The sequence below is a fragment of the Prionailurus bengalensis genome, chromosome A2, assembly GCF_016509475.1.
Source record: "Prionailurus bengalensis isolate Pbe53 chromosome A2, Fcat_Pben_1.1_paternal_pri, whole genome shotgun sequence".
In the NCBI taxonomy this organism is placed as follows: Eukaryota; Metazoa; Chordata; class Mammalia; order Carnivora; family Felidae; genus Prionailurus; species Prionailurus bengalensis.
This window is the reverse complement of record NC_057348.1, coordinates 124578571-124593875: the sequence shown is the minus strand read 5'-3', so window position 1 is coordinate 124593875 and position 15305 is coordinate 124578571. Positions and strand designations below refer to the sequence as shown.

General features: G+C 41.6%; 1 long non-coding RNA gene across 3 annotated transcripts in view; it reads right to left on the bottom strand.

Moving 5' to 3' along the window:
- The window catches only part of LOC122488087, a 52725-nt gene that overhangs the window by 36005 nt on the left and 1415 nt on the right, over positions 1-15305 (bottom strand). For 2 of the 3 annotated variants that reach the window (XR_006298566.1, XR_006298568.1), the window contains exon 3: positions 9462-14924. The exons of the other annotated variant lie outside the window; for it this stretch is intronic. This is a non-coding gene — a long non-coding RNA (uncharacterized LOC122488087). The remainder of the gene's footprint in view (positions 1-9461; positions 14925-15305) is intronic. 3 annotated transcript variants of the gene reach the window in all.

Sequence of the window (15305 nt, the reverse complement as noted above, 5' to 3'; positions counted from 1 at the left end):
CACTTCCTGTGTGGTTTCTTCCTAATTTCCTTAAAAAAAAAAACAAAACCCACACAGATATGTGTTATTCTCTACTCCCACTTCATATGGGTTACTGTCTTGTCACAAATACAGTACTGCCTTGTAATCATCTGCACTCCCCTAAGCAGAGTATTTACTTCTTTTAACTTTAGCAACTCCGCAGCACCTCAACCAGCACCAGACACAGAGTGGGCACTCAGAGTCTCTGATGAACGAATGGCACGTCAACGCAGGGAATAACGTTGTACACATTTAAATTCCAAGCATGACTTCACAGAACGTTTGTGAGGAGTACGTTGTGAAAAAATAGATTGCAAACATGTCTGTACAATTAGATTACAGCTATAAAAGAACCACGGCTTTATAGACTCGAAAGTAAAACCATCAAAGTATGTGTTCATGTTAGAGCGATTAAAATATTTTCCCTTGTTGCGTTATCTTTCCAAATTTTCTTTTGTTTTGAGGGTTTTTGTTTTGCTGTTTGTTTTTTTGTAACAGCATGTCACCCATGGGTTTAACGTGACTGTCACAGGATGGTAGAAGAAGACTCTTCCTGTAATTGGTTTCAACTGAAGCATCGACACAATAAATATTAGATTCTAGTAACAGAGGCATAAACCTGTCCATCACTCTCAAACACAGAATTTATAAAGTTAATAAAATCTCTCAAATTTTGGATGGTTCAATGAGATCAAGGTATATAAAGCATTAGAGAAAAGCTTTGGAGAAGAGTTCAGTGAAACATTTTTTTGTTTTCTTTTTGGACAGACCTGTTGCCTTGCTCTGCTTCCTCATACCCGTCTTTTGGGAGCAGGTGGGACTGTCAGAGGGCAAAAAATGGGCCATCTACTTAAAGGCCTGCAGGGCAGCAGCCCTTGGGCTAGATTGCCTCTAAGGTGTCCACTCAGAAAGTACTGAAATTATGTCCCCTGACATTAGGATACACAGAAAACTAGCTCCTGATTTACAAGTGAGCAAGTAAGGCCAAGTGTGGGATGTCATCTGAGCCTGACACAGAAATCTTGAGGAAAAGAGAAGGTCCAAACAGTTGCTTTGTTGAGGTTAGACTGGTCTCCCAGGGTTTAGAGAGGCAAAGGATACATGAGTTTCCCCACAGTGGAGACAGAAATGGTGGACATTAAGTTGGAATGGGATTGTTGAGGATCCTGTCCTACAGGGCCAACTGGAGCGGTCGGAGGGGGGGGGGGGGGGCGGGTGGTAAGGAGAGAACCCGGAGGGATGATGGGAGTTGGAGGGCGTAACACCAAGTGATGGAAGTCTGAGAAAGGAGTCTCACTTGGCAACACAGGTTAAATTTTCTTCTGCTTGAGTCAAAGAAACTGCAAGAGAGAGGGTCTGGACACAAAACCTCCAGAGAGTCCTCCAAAGCACTTTATGGGAGAAACAGAAGATGGCTTTCACCAACTCTGGGGCCTGGCCCATAAAACATGATTTCTCCATTCTAGAGAGAATTGTCCTCTTCCTCCTCTAGGCCTTTCCCACTAGGGCCTTTCTGAGGAGTAATATAGGCAGTAGGAAGTCCAAGGCCATGCTCCCTGTTCTGAGAAGCAGGTCCACATTAGAGGAGGGAAGAAAATGTTATACTAAATTAATTTGGGCATTTTGGTGATTAAAAAGAGCTGAACTTCATATATTCTGAATGGAAGGTGTTTGTCACTTAAAGTAAATGTTGCATTAGCTCCTAAGAATGAAGAGAAAGTCAGGAGTTTGCAGGAAAAAGCTTACCACAGGCAAAAGATTACCACCACGGGATAACATTTTAAAGGATGGGGAGAGGGGAGGGGGCTAAAAATTAAACTGTGTTTTGATTCCAATGCACACATCAAGCTTGTTTGATATGCCAGTTGCATAAGGAATATCAGTCAGTCTCCTTTCTTTTTTTAAAATGTTTTGTTATTTATTTTGGGAGGAGAGAGACAGATACAGCATGATCAGGGCAGGGGTAGAAAGAGAGAGAGAGACACAGAATCCAAAGCAGGCTCCAGGCTCTGAACTGTCAGCACAGAGCCTGACATGGGTCTCAGACTCATGAACCATGGGATCATGACCTGAGCCAAAGTCAGACGCTTAACCAACTGAGCCACCCAGGAACCCCAGTCAGTCTCCTTTCTTAATGCTCCAGTAAGTCATGAAAAGAAGTTGTCCAGGTCAAAAAGGTTATTTGGCTTTGGTTTTTATTTCAAATGTTATTTAAACCCCCACGAGCCGTGGGACATTCTACAATATTTCATATGCCTTTGGATGAGAAAGCTTGGATCATTGAACATAAGGTGTGGAGGGAAACTCACAAGTCGTGTCTTATCCCTCACTTTACCGATAAGGAAATCCGTGGCATAGGGCATTTAAATGACTTGCCCCAACACCACTGCTGGTTAATAGCAAAGCAACTTCTGACACATCACACTTCCTTTCCTGATCTGCTCCCAAATTTCCACAGCCTGCTGTAGCTACACCCCCAGTCTGAAAGGAGTCTGAAAATAGAAAAGAAGTGGGCAATTTTCCTAACAATGCTAATCAGAAGTTACAGTCTCCGCTAAAAGAGTGTCAGAGGGTCTCACAAAGCAAGCTTTTAGGGAATGTAGGAAGTTAATTACCTTTCTTTGTAATTCATTAGTCACCGTCCTTATAACCTGAGGCCCTTTGAAATACAACTTGTATTTAGTAGCATGGATTCGGAAGACTTTAGATATTAATATGTCCAAGAGAGCCTCTTTCATCTAGTTTATTAAATTTTCCTTTGACAGGCTTAAATGATTTTTAGAACTTATCTTCATGTTTTGTTACAAACAACAAAACAGCTAGGATCACAGAGAAAGAATGTTTTGATTGGAATTAATGATTACTTAGTATATCTCCTTTAAATGAACGTGAAAATGGAGCTTACATATTTAAGTGGCTTCCTGAGATGAAATTGACTAGGCTTTCAAATCCAGGATTGAAGAAAGGATTGTTTGTCCCCAAATAACTCCCTTAGCAATCTGCTACAGCATCATTATATGTACCCGTTGCTTTAGGGTAAAACTTTATGTCATCTAAGAATTCTGGGAAAATGCAGATATGTTACCTGGAATGTGACATCAACATTTACCAGTATTCCTTAAAGAGATGGCATGATGAACAGAAATGGCAAATAAGACAGAGACCTTTGGCTGGGGTTGGGTGGGGGTGGAGGTGGAGGAGATGAGAAATATTCTGGGCAGCAGATTGTCCCAGGACAGACAGATAAGGCATCCAGAGAAGGAACCAGAGAAAAGGGAACTAGAAAGAATGCATTGTTTCTTAATGTGCTCGATATAATTAATCATTAGGAAAATGCAAATCAAAGTCACAATAAGATATCACTTCACACCCACTAGAATGGTTATAATAAAAAAGATGGGCAGTAGGTGTTGGTAAGAATGCGAAGAAAATGGAACTCTCACACATTGCTGAGGGGAATGCAAAATCGTGCAGCTGCACTCGAAAACATTTCAGCAGTTCCTAAAAGTTACAGAGCTACAATAAGGCCAGCATTTCCACTCCTAGCTATATATACCCAAGGTAATTGAAAACATATATGTGCACAAAAACTTGTACATGAACATTCATAGGAGAGTTATTTATAGTACCGATAAGTGGAAACCACCAATTGTTCATCAGTTGACGATTAGTTAAACAAATGTGGTATATCCATACAGTGGAATATTACCCTGCCAAAAAAGGAATGAAGTACTGATTCATACTACATTATGGATGGACCTAGAAGTCATTATGGTTAAGTGAAAGAAACCAGTCACAAAAGATCACATGTTGTATGATTTCCTTTATATTAAGGACCCATAATAGGAAAATCCATAGACACAGAAAGTAGGTTAGTGGTTTCTAGGGACTGGGGGATGGAGGGATGGGGTAACAGGTAAAGGGCTTCTTTGGGCATGAAGAAAATATTCTAGAATTACATAGTAGTAATGTTTGCACAGTTTTGTAAATTAAAAGCAATTGAACTGTAGACTTTAAATTTTTTTTAATGTTTATTTATTTTTGAGAGAGAGAGGGAGACAGAGCATGAGCAGGGGAGGGGCAGAGAAAGAGAGGGAGACACAGAATTGAAAGCAGGCTCCAGGCCCTGAGCTGTTAGCACAGAGCCCGACGCAGGGCTCGAACTCAAGAACCATGAGATCATGACTTGAGCCAAAGTCAGATGCTCAACCGACTGAGCCACCTAGGTGCCCCAAACTGTAGACTTTAAAGAAGTGCATTTTATGGTATTTTAATTATATCTCAACAAAAAAAATTATAGAGTTAAATGATGCAGAACAGAGAAGGGATGACTGCAGGGGCAAATTCCATGGACAACGGAGAGATCATGGATCTCAGGCAGAGGGGATTTCCTTAGAATTTAACCATTTTAACAAGGAGGCAGTGCAGAGTTTCAGAGGCAGGAGTATGGAAATCCTTTTCCAAATTATTCTATTTTCTCAATAGAATAAAACTGAAGTCATCATCTAAGAATGAGGTGGAAGAAGAAATTTGGGGAGGTTTCAGAAGGGAAGTGTGAATGGTACAGCATCCTTGGGAGAATGACAACATGACAGGACAAGAGCCTACCTGAGGTTGGTGGTCATACATTTAAAGTGAAATATTTTATGTTTTTCATTCAGCCCACTGATGCAGGTGCAGAGCAGGTGGAGACTGAACCACACCTGGCATTTTCCAAGTGAACGTAATATACTCTTGAGATAGTGCACAAGAGTGAGTGTAATGAGCTATGGAATCTAAGTGGAGTAATGAGGGAAACGAGGCTATGAGGACGTTAACCGAGAAAATGTGTTCAGGTTAATGGATTGAGTGCTTTGAAGGGTTGAAAAATGGTGAAGGTGGGAGTAGTAGAAGAAGTGGGCTGGAAACTTAGGAAGTAGAGATTGTCAGAATTGGGATGATGGAAATTGAGATCATACAGTTGTTATTAAGGACAATGTCTAAGGTTGATCTTCAGATATGAGTGGTTGAGATAGGGTGGCGAACAAGACCATCAAACCATGGAATCAACAAGAGGTGATTTAAAGTATTGCTGAGCCATCAGGTGTCTCACCTTGGACGATGTGTGCTTGGAGTAGAAAGAGCTGCACGTGACTGAGCAGAAAGGTGTCCATTGACGAACACAGATCTGGGGCTTAGCAAAGCAGGTCACTGAAGTTTGGACATCAAGGGATGTCAGGATGGTGGTAGGACAGTTCTGGTGATGTCCACTAGTTCTAAACTAGCCTCGTCTTCAGCCGTAGGAAGAGGTGCTGATGGACTGAGCAAAATGAGGTCAGCCAGAGCTGCAGAGTTGTAAAGATTTAGGTGTGTGTGTGGAGTCCTTACTCTTTCTAGAAGCGGGTTCTGACTATGATTTCTTTCCTCCTACCCAGACACCACATTTCACCCATTCATTCCATTTCACATTGTTTTTATCTACTGTCATAGTTGGAATTGACACACTGGTTCAGCTGAAATGTTTTGAGGTTTAAAAAATTAACTTCTGTAAATTGGAGCACAAACGTTGTCAGATTTAGGCCAAAGTTGTAGACCTGGTGGGCTTCAATGTCTCACATCTGGCACAGATGTGAGGACCCGGCCCACTAGTTCAGGAGCAATAAGGGAAGCCAAGAGATTCATTCTTTCTTTTAGCAAATAAAAGGGAGTACTTTATAACATTCAAACTCTGATGAATCAAAACTAAGGACAAAGGGGGAGAGACAGAAAAAGAAAACATTTTGAAACATTCTTAAAATGCTCAGTCACCATAGAGCGTTTAATCACTAGGTTTAAATCAAGGTTTTCCCACGTCTGTCTGTGTGACCTTGGACCATTTTCTTTATCACTTGGGGCTTCACTTTCTTTTTGAAATGTGTTGGAGTTCATAAGACAAATGTACTATTGGCTTTATACTTAAATATTTTATTATTTACAGTTTCATATTTTAAAAATAAGGCAGAGGGGTGCCTGGCTGGCTCCGTCAGTAGAGCATGCAGCTCTTGATCTTGGGGTTGTGAGTTTGAGCCCCATGTTGGGAGTAGAGATTACTTTTAAAAAATTAGAGAAAGATGAGCACTCCGTTATTTTGCAAAGTAAATGTATTACATTGTTGCTTTCTTTGCAAATTAAATAATCTGCCTCCAAACTATAACTAAAGTCTCCAAATCTGAATGCTGGTTTATTAGATCTTTATCTCATTAGCCACCTGTTCTTATCTCCTACATTAAGTTTTGGGATCCTTCACTCCAGCATGTGGGTGAACAAGAATGTGGTAGAAAAGGATGGCTTAAAAGGCAAAGGGAGGGATGTTTTGTACCTCAACAGATTTCCTTTGTTTGGATATTTGGGGTAAACATTGGTAATGCTGTAGTGGGTTCAGGCTGTGTGGTGGCAGGGAATAAAACTAGATAATACTTTAAGATTCCTTGTTTTGATTTTGGAATAATGAGTAAGAATTTTCATTCATGCACATTATTTCTGGTGGGGTCTGTCTTCTCCTTAGAGCCTTTTTGTTGATGAATTGCACACATCATGTAGTGACATTCAATTTGCCACTGTTCTTCTGGATTCACAGGGGCAATGTCTTAAATGAGGTGTTTATTGTTGCCGTTTCAGGCACAGGAACATGGGAGGGGATGGAACTGTGTGCTCAGCCAGATGGACTGCTATCTAGTCAAATAGGACTGACTCTAACAGTCCATGTGAGGCTCATTTCCCCAGCTGGCTGAACATGGCAACCAGACCCTCAATAGGAAATTTGCCTCAGTGCTTCAAGCCATTCTTGGAAAAAGGTGGCTTATAAGTGTCCATTTGTGTGTTAAGTTAATATGTATGGATCTCCTAAATGGTGCCTAGCTATGGATACTTTTCCCAGTTAAGAGAAGGTAGTACCTGCATTATCAAATGGGCCAATATTTCCTAGTTCATTCAGTGCCTGGTATTTAGATAGCATCTTCCTTGAAAGAATTAAAATTTTCACGTATATCTCATTTACTCCTAAAGTCAATGTTTTCCAAGTTCTTGAATTGGCTAGTCCCTTAATGAGGCAAACTATCCAACAAGATCGCCATGCCAAGATTGCATATAAATTAATAAAAATAACCACTACAGAATATAATTTATTAAAAGAGCTTTGGTTGTCTTTTCTCTACTTTCTCCTCTTAATTCTTTTCACAGAGGTATCCAGGTCCTTTGGGATATCCCCATGTTAGGAATTTTGGTAGAGCTGAAAGCAAACAGACTCCCAAGTAATGGTTTTTCCCGAACTTGTAAAAGCCAAAGCCCTTTGAGAAAAATAACACTAAGTGTTCCAGAAGGAGAGTATAGTGATTGAAGGATTTTTATTTTTGTTTTTGTTTTTGTTTTCGTTTTGAGGGCAAGGAAAGAGAAGAAAAATCGCCCAAGGGTGAGGAGGAAAAGAGGCCCCTTCCCTCAAGTAGGCCTGGGATTTCTCCCTTGTAGGAGTCTCTCTGCAAGGATGGCTCCATAGTCCATCTGCGAAGGCTGACCTCACCAAGTTTGCCATAGACGATGCTGGGCTTGATGGAGTCATGTGGTGTCTCTGTAGTAACCGGCGGGGGCTATCTACCAAAGCAATGTTGTGGTGTTATGGGAAACACCAAGAACCTTGAATATTAGGAGATAGTAGGAGGACATGGCAGTTGAATAATGTCAAAGTTGAATTTTGAGCACTTTCAGGGGTGGGTGGAGCTCAGATTCAGACTTGAAGTGATGCAAGGAATATACACAATGGAGTATTACTCAGCCAAAAAATAATGAAATCTTGCCATTCGCAACAACATGGATGGAGCTAGAGAGTATAATGCTAAGTGAAATAAGTCAGAGAAAGGCAAATACCATAGGATTGCACTCATCTGTGGAATTTAAGAGACAAAACAAATGAACAAAAGAAGAAAAGACACCCCCAAAAACCGACTCTTAACTATAGAGAACAAACTGGTTACCACAGGGAAGGTGGGTGAGGGGATGGGCAAAATAGGTTAAGAGGATTAAGAGTACACTTATCATGATGAGCACTAAGTAACATACAGAATTGCTGAATCGCTGTATTGTACACTCAAAACTAACAACACTGTATGTTAAATACACTGGAATTAAAATAAAATAAAATATAAATTTTTTTAAACTTAAACAAATGATATAAAGGAAAATTATGAAACACAATATTCCTTACACATCTATATTTGTGGACTAGTATTCATTGCAACTATGTTGCACATAGTTTTGCAATTTTCAAAATTGTTTCCTTACCTTAATTAGTTATGCCTTAGAATAAAGATATGAATAAGCACTATTATCAGCCTTGCTTTATAGATCGGAGAACTGAAATTCAGAGAAGTGGCACAATTTGCTCAAGAACACATGGCCAAATAGTGGCAAGGTCAAGAATCAAGGTTAGATACATCTGCCCCTAAATTTCATTTTTTTTTTTTTCAATATGACATGCTGCCTTTCTAATAGGGAAACGAATACCATTCATTAGGTGCTCCTGAGGAGATTGCTGGAGTTATTTAAATATAACTGAGTTAATTGAATCCACATTTAACAATAACAAAATCAGACCTCCATCACAGGTTCTCAGGTTCCTTGTGGGAGAAGTTTACTTGGAATTTTCCACCCAACTGCTTTGAGACCCAGGATCCTTCTCAGGCCCTGGGCATTCCTCTCTTCCTCAAGGAATCTGCCCACCCCACCTTGGTCTATCCCTTAGGGCTTCACCACTGTTATGCAGTGGGACATTCTCCCCAGGTTTCCCCTTCCATGCGGTCCCAAATACAAACACAGGGCTCTCTTCTTCCCTGAAGCTGTGAGTAACTTACAGAGAAAGAGTCAGCTCATGACCACTTCTAACAGGAGGTTGTTAAAAGCTTATAAATTTCTTACAGCAGTGGTCCCTGTTCTCTTAGCATGGCAATGTGACCTCTTAAACCTGAAATCTCCAGCTTTCATTTTGCTTCCTAGGCGGCAGATATTACCCAACTAGAATAATAAGTTCCATCATTTCCTCACTGTTCTTTAGCCACTGCTTTGGCTTTATTTCCCACAATGTCCAACCTAGAATCTGTGGCTCATCATTTCCAACCTTATCCCATTCCTTCATTCTCCTTCCTTTTTATCTACCTAATAAAACACCAATCCTACCTGAACCCCACATCCTCCTTTCCCGTGTCTACACCAGAACAGCTGAACAAAACAGCTGAAAAAATTAGATACTACGCCTGCACGAAATCTTACAGACTAGACAACTGGTTTCACCATAAATTCACGGCCCATATCTCACACGAGCCTTCAACAGTGCTGATCAATATGCTTCATTTCTCCAGGCTTGGATTTTGCGAAAGAAAGAAAGAGAGAGAGAGTGAGAGAGAGAGAGAAAGAAAGAAAGACAGACTTCCTACCTTGTCCTCTTTGCTGAGGTGTTCCAGGTTCCCTTCTCCCCTCCTCTCTCAGATAACAGCCATGGTCCTTCATTCATCCTACCAGGTGCTGGCCATGGTCCTTAATTCGTCCTACCAGGTGCCGGCCATGGTCCTTAATTCATCCTACCAGGTGCCACATCAGAAGCACGGGCATCCATCTTCTCCTTTCCTTCGGCTCCAGTGGAGGAAATGTTTCCCTTCCTGCCGCAGGTGCATTCCCCAAGTTCATGCCCTCTGCCTCCTTCGGGCATCGTCTTTTCACTCTCCTGCACCACCGGTGCCACCTACTAGGAATCATTCTTTTCACATATAATTGTAATTATAATTAATATCTCCCATCTTGTTAAACCCCATATTCTCCCTCCCAGCTCCCTCTGCCCTCAGAGGACATGCCATTGCTCGACCCCACAGCAAAACTTCCAACGAAGTTGTCCATATGCACAATATTTCCGCTTCCCTGCTTCCCAGTTTCTGAAGTCCCACCCATGACCCTTCCATCAAAACTTGTCAAGGTCAACAGTTGCTTTCCTATTCCCAAAACTAGTGCCCAGTTTCTTCCCCTTATTTCTTTTATTCCCTCAACAGAGCTCCATCCCACAGATGACTCCCCTATTCTTAAAGCACTACTCTCCACTTCCTTTCCAGCACATTTCCTGGGGTTTCTTTATCTCACTGTCCCCAGTATTCTTGGTCTCCTCTTTCTTCTTCACTTGAATGAAATGTTGTCTTTCCTCCACGTTCTGTCTGGGGCTCTTCTTCTCTCACACTTTCTTCCCAGGTAATCTCAGCAATTCCCATACCTTTAAATATTAGTGATATTGAAATCCCCAAATAGTAGTTCAGCTTTGTTGAGCTCCAGGCACCAATACTGAACCAGTCTTTCCTGTTTAATTAAATGTCAAAAACCCTTACCACATCATTCAAGGCAGAAATCTGCAAATCAGCCTGTTTTCTCCCTTCACCTCTACTCCTTAGTCACAATCCATTAACAGGGCCTGCTTGCGTCTCCAAAAGTGCAACTATCTTCTTATCTGCCTCTCATCTTATTTCCATTCTCACTATCTTCTCTCACCTAGACTTTTGCAAGCTGTATCCTGCTGTTCTCCTTTCTCCCCATCCTGTCTCACTGCAAAACGCTGTCCTATAGCAGCAAAAATAATCCTTTTAAAACATGAATCGGATCATCTGACCCCCATGTTCTCGGAACCCTCCAAAAGCGTCCCCTTTCACTAAAGGAAACCCAAACTTCTTATCATGCCCACAAGCTGCAGTTGATCTGACATTTCCTCTGACCCTGTCCTGTGTCCCTCACCTGCTTGCTTACCCTGTTCCGGTTACCCTGAATCTCTGTTAGGGCCTCTACACATGCTGCTCCTTCTGTCAGTAACTTCTTTCCCCAAACTCATCCCCCTGCCGTATTTTCTCAAAACTCTTAGAGAAGACTTCCTTTTCACCCATCTAGAATGCTCTGAACCTCAGCTCCTTATTTACTTCCTTCTTTGGACTTATCTCAATTAATAATTTTTTAGTTCTTTGTCCAATTACTTGCTTGTACTTGTTTACCTGTTTCCACAATAGACGATGGAAAATAGGTCAACTTTGGTATTGAGCTTCTAAGGCATTCAAATCTTGTTCCAGATCCTACCATCTATTTTTTAAAAAAAAATTTTTTTTAAAGCCTTCATCCTATGTCATGAATTTCATAGATGAGGAGGGAGAGATTTTAGTCATAGCAGACTGAGGTCCATTAAATCCAGATGGGCTGGCCCAACTGGACCAGACCAGATCATAGACTTTCAACTTGACTTCTTGAGCATGGGTCCTAGGGAGTTTTGCTATGTCAGATCAAGTGGATAGAAGTCACACTTCCTTTTTATGCAGAGTGATTGACACCTACTCCAAAACACACAAGTCTGTCATTTCTGACCATCTGTCATGTCTGACTATTAGTGTTATACCTTTTAGCATTCTTCATGACTACTTCGGGAGTCCAACCTTTTCCTGATCTGATTTTGTGGCTTAGCCATTAGCCATTATGAAAATCAGAGTTAACGGAGTCTAGCCTAAAATAGTTCGTTGTGCCATATGGCCAATAAAAAGATTATGATAACTGATGCTTTTAAAATACACCTTGGCTTTGACTCTACGTGGCCGATGAAATCATTTATTTTTTTTCAAGGCCAAATACCTGTGCAGGCATTGGGGGAGTGTACTTCATAACTGACTTCTCATTGAGTTATGTCTAGGAGGGCTTTCTAGTCTTTTTAATTTGATTTGCATGCCTATAAAATTTCAAACTTTGATAATGTGTGATTTAGAACAATGTAGGAGGCGTACCTCTCCCATCCACAAAACTTATTTAGAATCATGGTACTTCCATACAAGAGAATATACTCAGCAATAAAAAGAAACAATCTACTGATACATGCACTAACGTGGATGAATCTCATATACATCATATTAAGCAGAAAAAGCAAATTTCAAAAGGTCACATATTGAGTGATTGCATTTACGTGATATTCCGGAGAAGACAAAAGTTCAGGGACAGAAAGCAGATCAGGGCTTTGACAGGGCTGGGGGCATGGTCAGGGGGTGATGGTGGTATTGACCACAAAGAGGCATGAAGGAATTCTCTGGGATAATTGAACTATTCTGTATCTTCATTAAGGTTGTGATTATAGAGCTGTATGCCTCCTATGGTACTTTTTATGTGTGGGCTTGGCTAGGCTATAGTATCCAGACATTGGGTCAAACACTAATTTAGGTGTTATTGTGAAGGTATTTTGTAGATATGGTTAACACCTACAACCATTTGACTTTAAGTAGAGGAGATTATCCCTGATAGTGTGGGTGGGCCTCATCCAATCAGTTGAAATGCCTTAGGAGCAGAACAGGGATTTTCCTGAGGAAGAAGAAATTCTGCCTCAAGACTGCAGCATTGATTTCTGCCAAGATTTCTAGGCTGCTGGCCTTCTTCTGTGGACTTTGGACTTGTCAGCCCCCACAATCGTGTGAGCCAATGTCTTGAAATAAATTTCTCTATCCATCTCTCTCTCTCGATGTGATTTCCTACTGATTCTATTTCTCTTAAGAACCTAACTCGTACAATGTGTTTATCCAAATGCATAGAAATAGTCACCTAAATGATGTGTTCTACTGTATGCAAATTATATCACATTGAATCTGGCTTTCAAAAAACTGATTCACAATATTTATCAGGATTCAGTTGGTAGGAGGTAAAGAGAAAGTGTACACGTGCGGGTGTGCAAATGAACGTGCCTGTGTCCATGGCACTTGCCATTCTGTGTTTTTCTGCAGAGGCTATGAGGAAGGCGGTCGCATTTGAAAAAAAAAGTCTTTAAACATGAAAGTGAAGTGATGAAAAGAAGAAGCCGTCTGTTTGTAGTCTGGGCTGATTAGGAGGTTTTTCTACAGCTAAAAGAGGCAGCACCAGTGCAACAGGGCACCAGTTGGTTTCTGTCCGTGTACTAATGAGTCCTAACACTTGGGGAGGGAAGTCAAATTAAAATGTAACTATGATTTGTTGAATACTCCCTATTCACCAGAGGCTGTGCCGGGCGGCTCAATGTGAACAAGGTGAATAAAATATGGTTACTGTCCTCAATGTGCTCACAGTCTAGTGGGGAACATAATTCCACAAATAACCATCACCCTGGACACAGAATGTTAAGAGACATCAGCCAGATAAAGAAAATTCCACAGGAGGAAAGGGGGCAGGGATATCATAGTTGAGCGAGAAAGTCAAAGAGGACTTGGCAAAGTTGCATGTTAGCTGGATCAGGAAACAGGAATAAGTTTCCAAGAAGCAGAAAAGGGAGAGGGGGAAGAGGGTATTGGGGGAGGAAAGAACAGTACAAAGATGCATAAACGAAAGTGCAGATCTAGGAAAACATGGACTGCAGGAACTGGGAGCTCCAGCAGGGACAGGGAGAGTAAGTCCAATTTTGTTATTAATTCAATAAATACTTGTTGAGGGCCTCCTATGGGCCAATTTGGCAAGAACACAAGGTATGCATATAAAAGAGTAAAAGACAAAACTGCAAAAGGGAAGGCTAAGGTGAAAACACTGGTTAGACAAACCTTTCGTTAGAAATAGCTTTAAAATATTCCACCTCTGTTTGAGAAATGAATAAACCCTCTATTCGAGAAATGATGTGAAACAGATCACCCTGTGCCTTAAGACCTAGTGAAGATTTGCTCAAGCCATCATTCCACACCTTATTAAATGTCCCATGTCTTTCTCGAGGGATTTGCTAATTCCCGGGTGCTTAGTCATCTTCACTTCTGGCTCTGATTTTCCACCACCCTTGAATCCTTGTTTTCACATTGCACCTTCCAGCTATTCTGTGTATTCCACCCCCCTCCCCCAGCCTTTCTCGTGTCCCCAAGAAGCCGGCTCCTGTAAGTTTCCACTCATTCCTGCATCATCAATCTCGCCCTCCCTGCTGCCTTATTCCAACCATACTACAGACCCTTCATACTTGAAAACCCTTCACCTAATGTCTTGCTCCAGCTACTGGCTTATTCTGTGCTCCTCTCCGTGGAAAAAATATTCAGTATTTGTCTGTCCTCGATGTCTCCACTTCCTTACATCCCTTCTTCCTATTTAACAGATGTGTATAGTGTAAAGAAATTGTCGGGGCTGGTCTTCTCACTGGGGACCCCTCAGACGTCAGTATCGAATGCTCAGGTTTTTAGAGAACATGATAACCCCTCACATGGCCTAGTGTCTCTTATTCTAGAGTCTCTTTGGTCTTATTTTTTAGAAACAAAAAATTTCCCTTCTCCTATGGAATATGTTGGAGGAGGCTAGAATTGTCATCTGGCTGTGTGGAAAAGTGAAGAGGAACCTGCTGTCTACAGAATTTCAAGCCAGTCTGGCACCTCTGGGTGGAGGCACCTAGAGATTAAGAACAAGAAGCTGCTATCACCCATCCGATGAAGAAGCCAAGGTAAACAGCCTCTGCGGTTTTTTGCACATGTTATGCCTGAGCAGGAACTGAGGACTGCTGTCTACAAAGCCGCAGCCACCGCCAATGTCTCCAGCAAACGCAGGAGAAGGCATTTCTTCTCCCTGTCCCTCCCTTCCTATCTCTTCCTTGCCTCCCATGGACAGAATCTTCCCTTTGCTCCTCCAGTCCTTCCAATAAATGTAGAATAAATGCTCTGTATCGAAGTTTCCTTGCTTCAGTACCCTGGAGTGGTTTCCAATTTCCTGACTGGGTAGGGACATGCACATTCTTCCCTGCCCCAGTTACTCTGTAACCAGTACCACTGTGTGAGTCTTGGCAGGACTGAGCGCTCTCTGAAATGATCTTGCTTACTTTTGTTCACTTGTTTGTTGTCTCTCTTCCTCCCTCTGAAGGCGAGGACTGAGACAGGAGGAATCTACTGCCAGCTTCACCCTTGTATCACCAGCACCTGGAATAAAATCTGCCTCATAGTAGATGTTCAAGAACTATTTGTGGAAAGAATGAATACACGCAAAAATGAGACTTGGGGACGCCTGGGTGGCTGTCGGTTGAGCGTCCGACTTCGGCTCAGGTCAGGATCTCACAGTTCGTGGGTTCGAGCCCCGCATCAGGCTCTGTGCTGACCTCTTGCTCAGAGCCTGGAGCCTGTGTGTTTCCTTCTCTCTTTGCCCGTCCCCCGCTCACGCTTTGTCTCACTCTGTTTCTCAAAAATAAATAAATGTAAAAAAAAATTTTTTTTTAAAAAGAAAATGAGACTTGGACATTTTCTTGGTCCACACTTAAAAAATTATCAACAGAATTCTTTTGGACCTATGGACTTTACTGATGG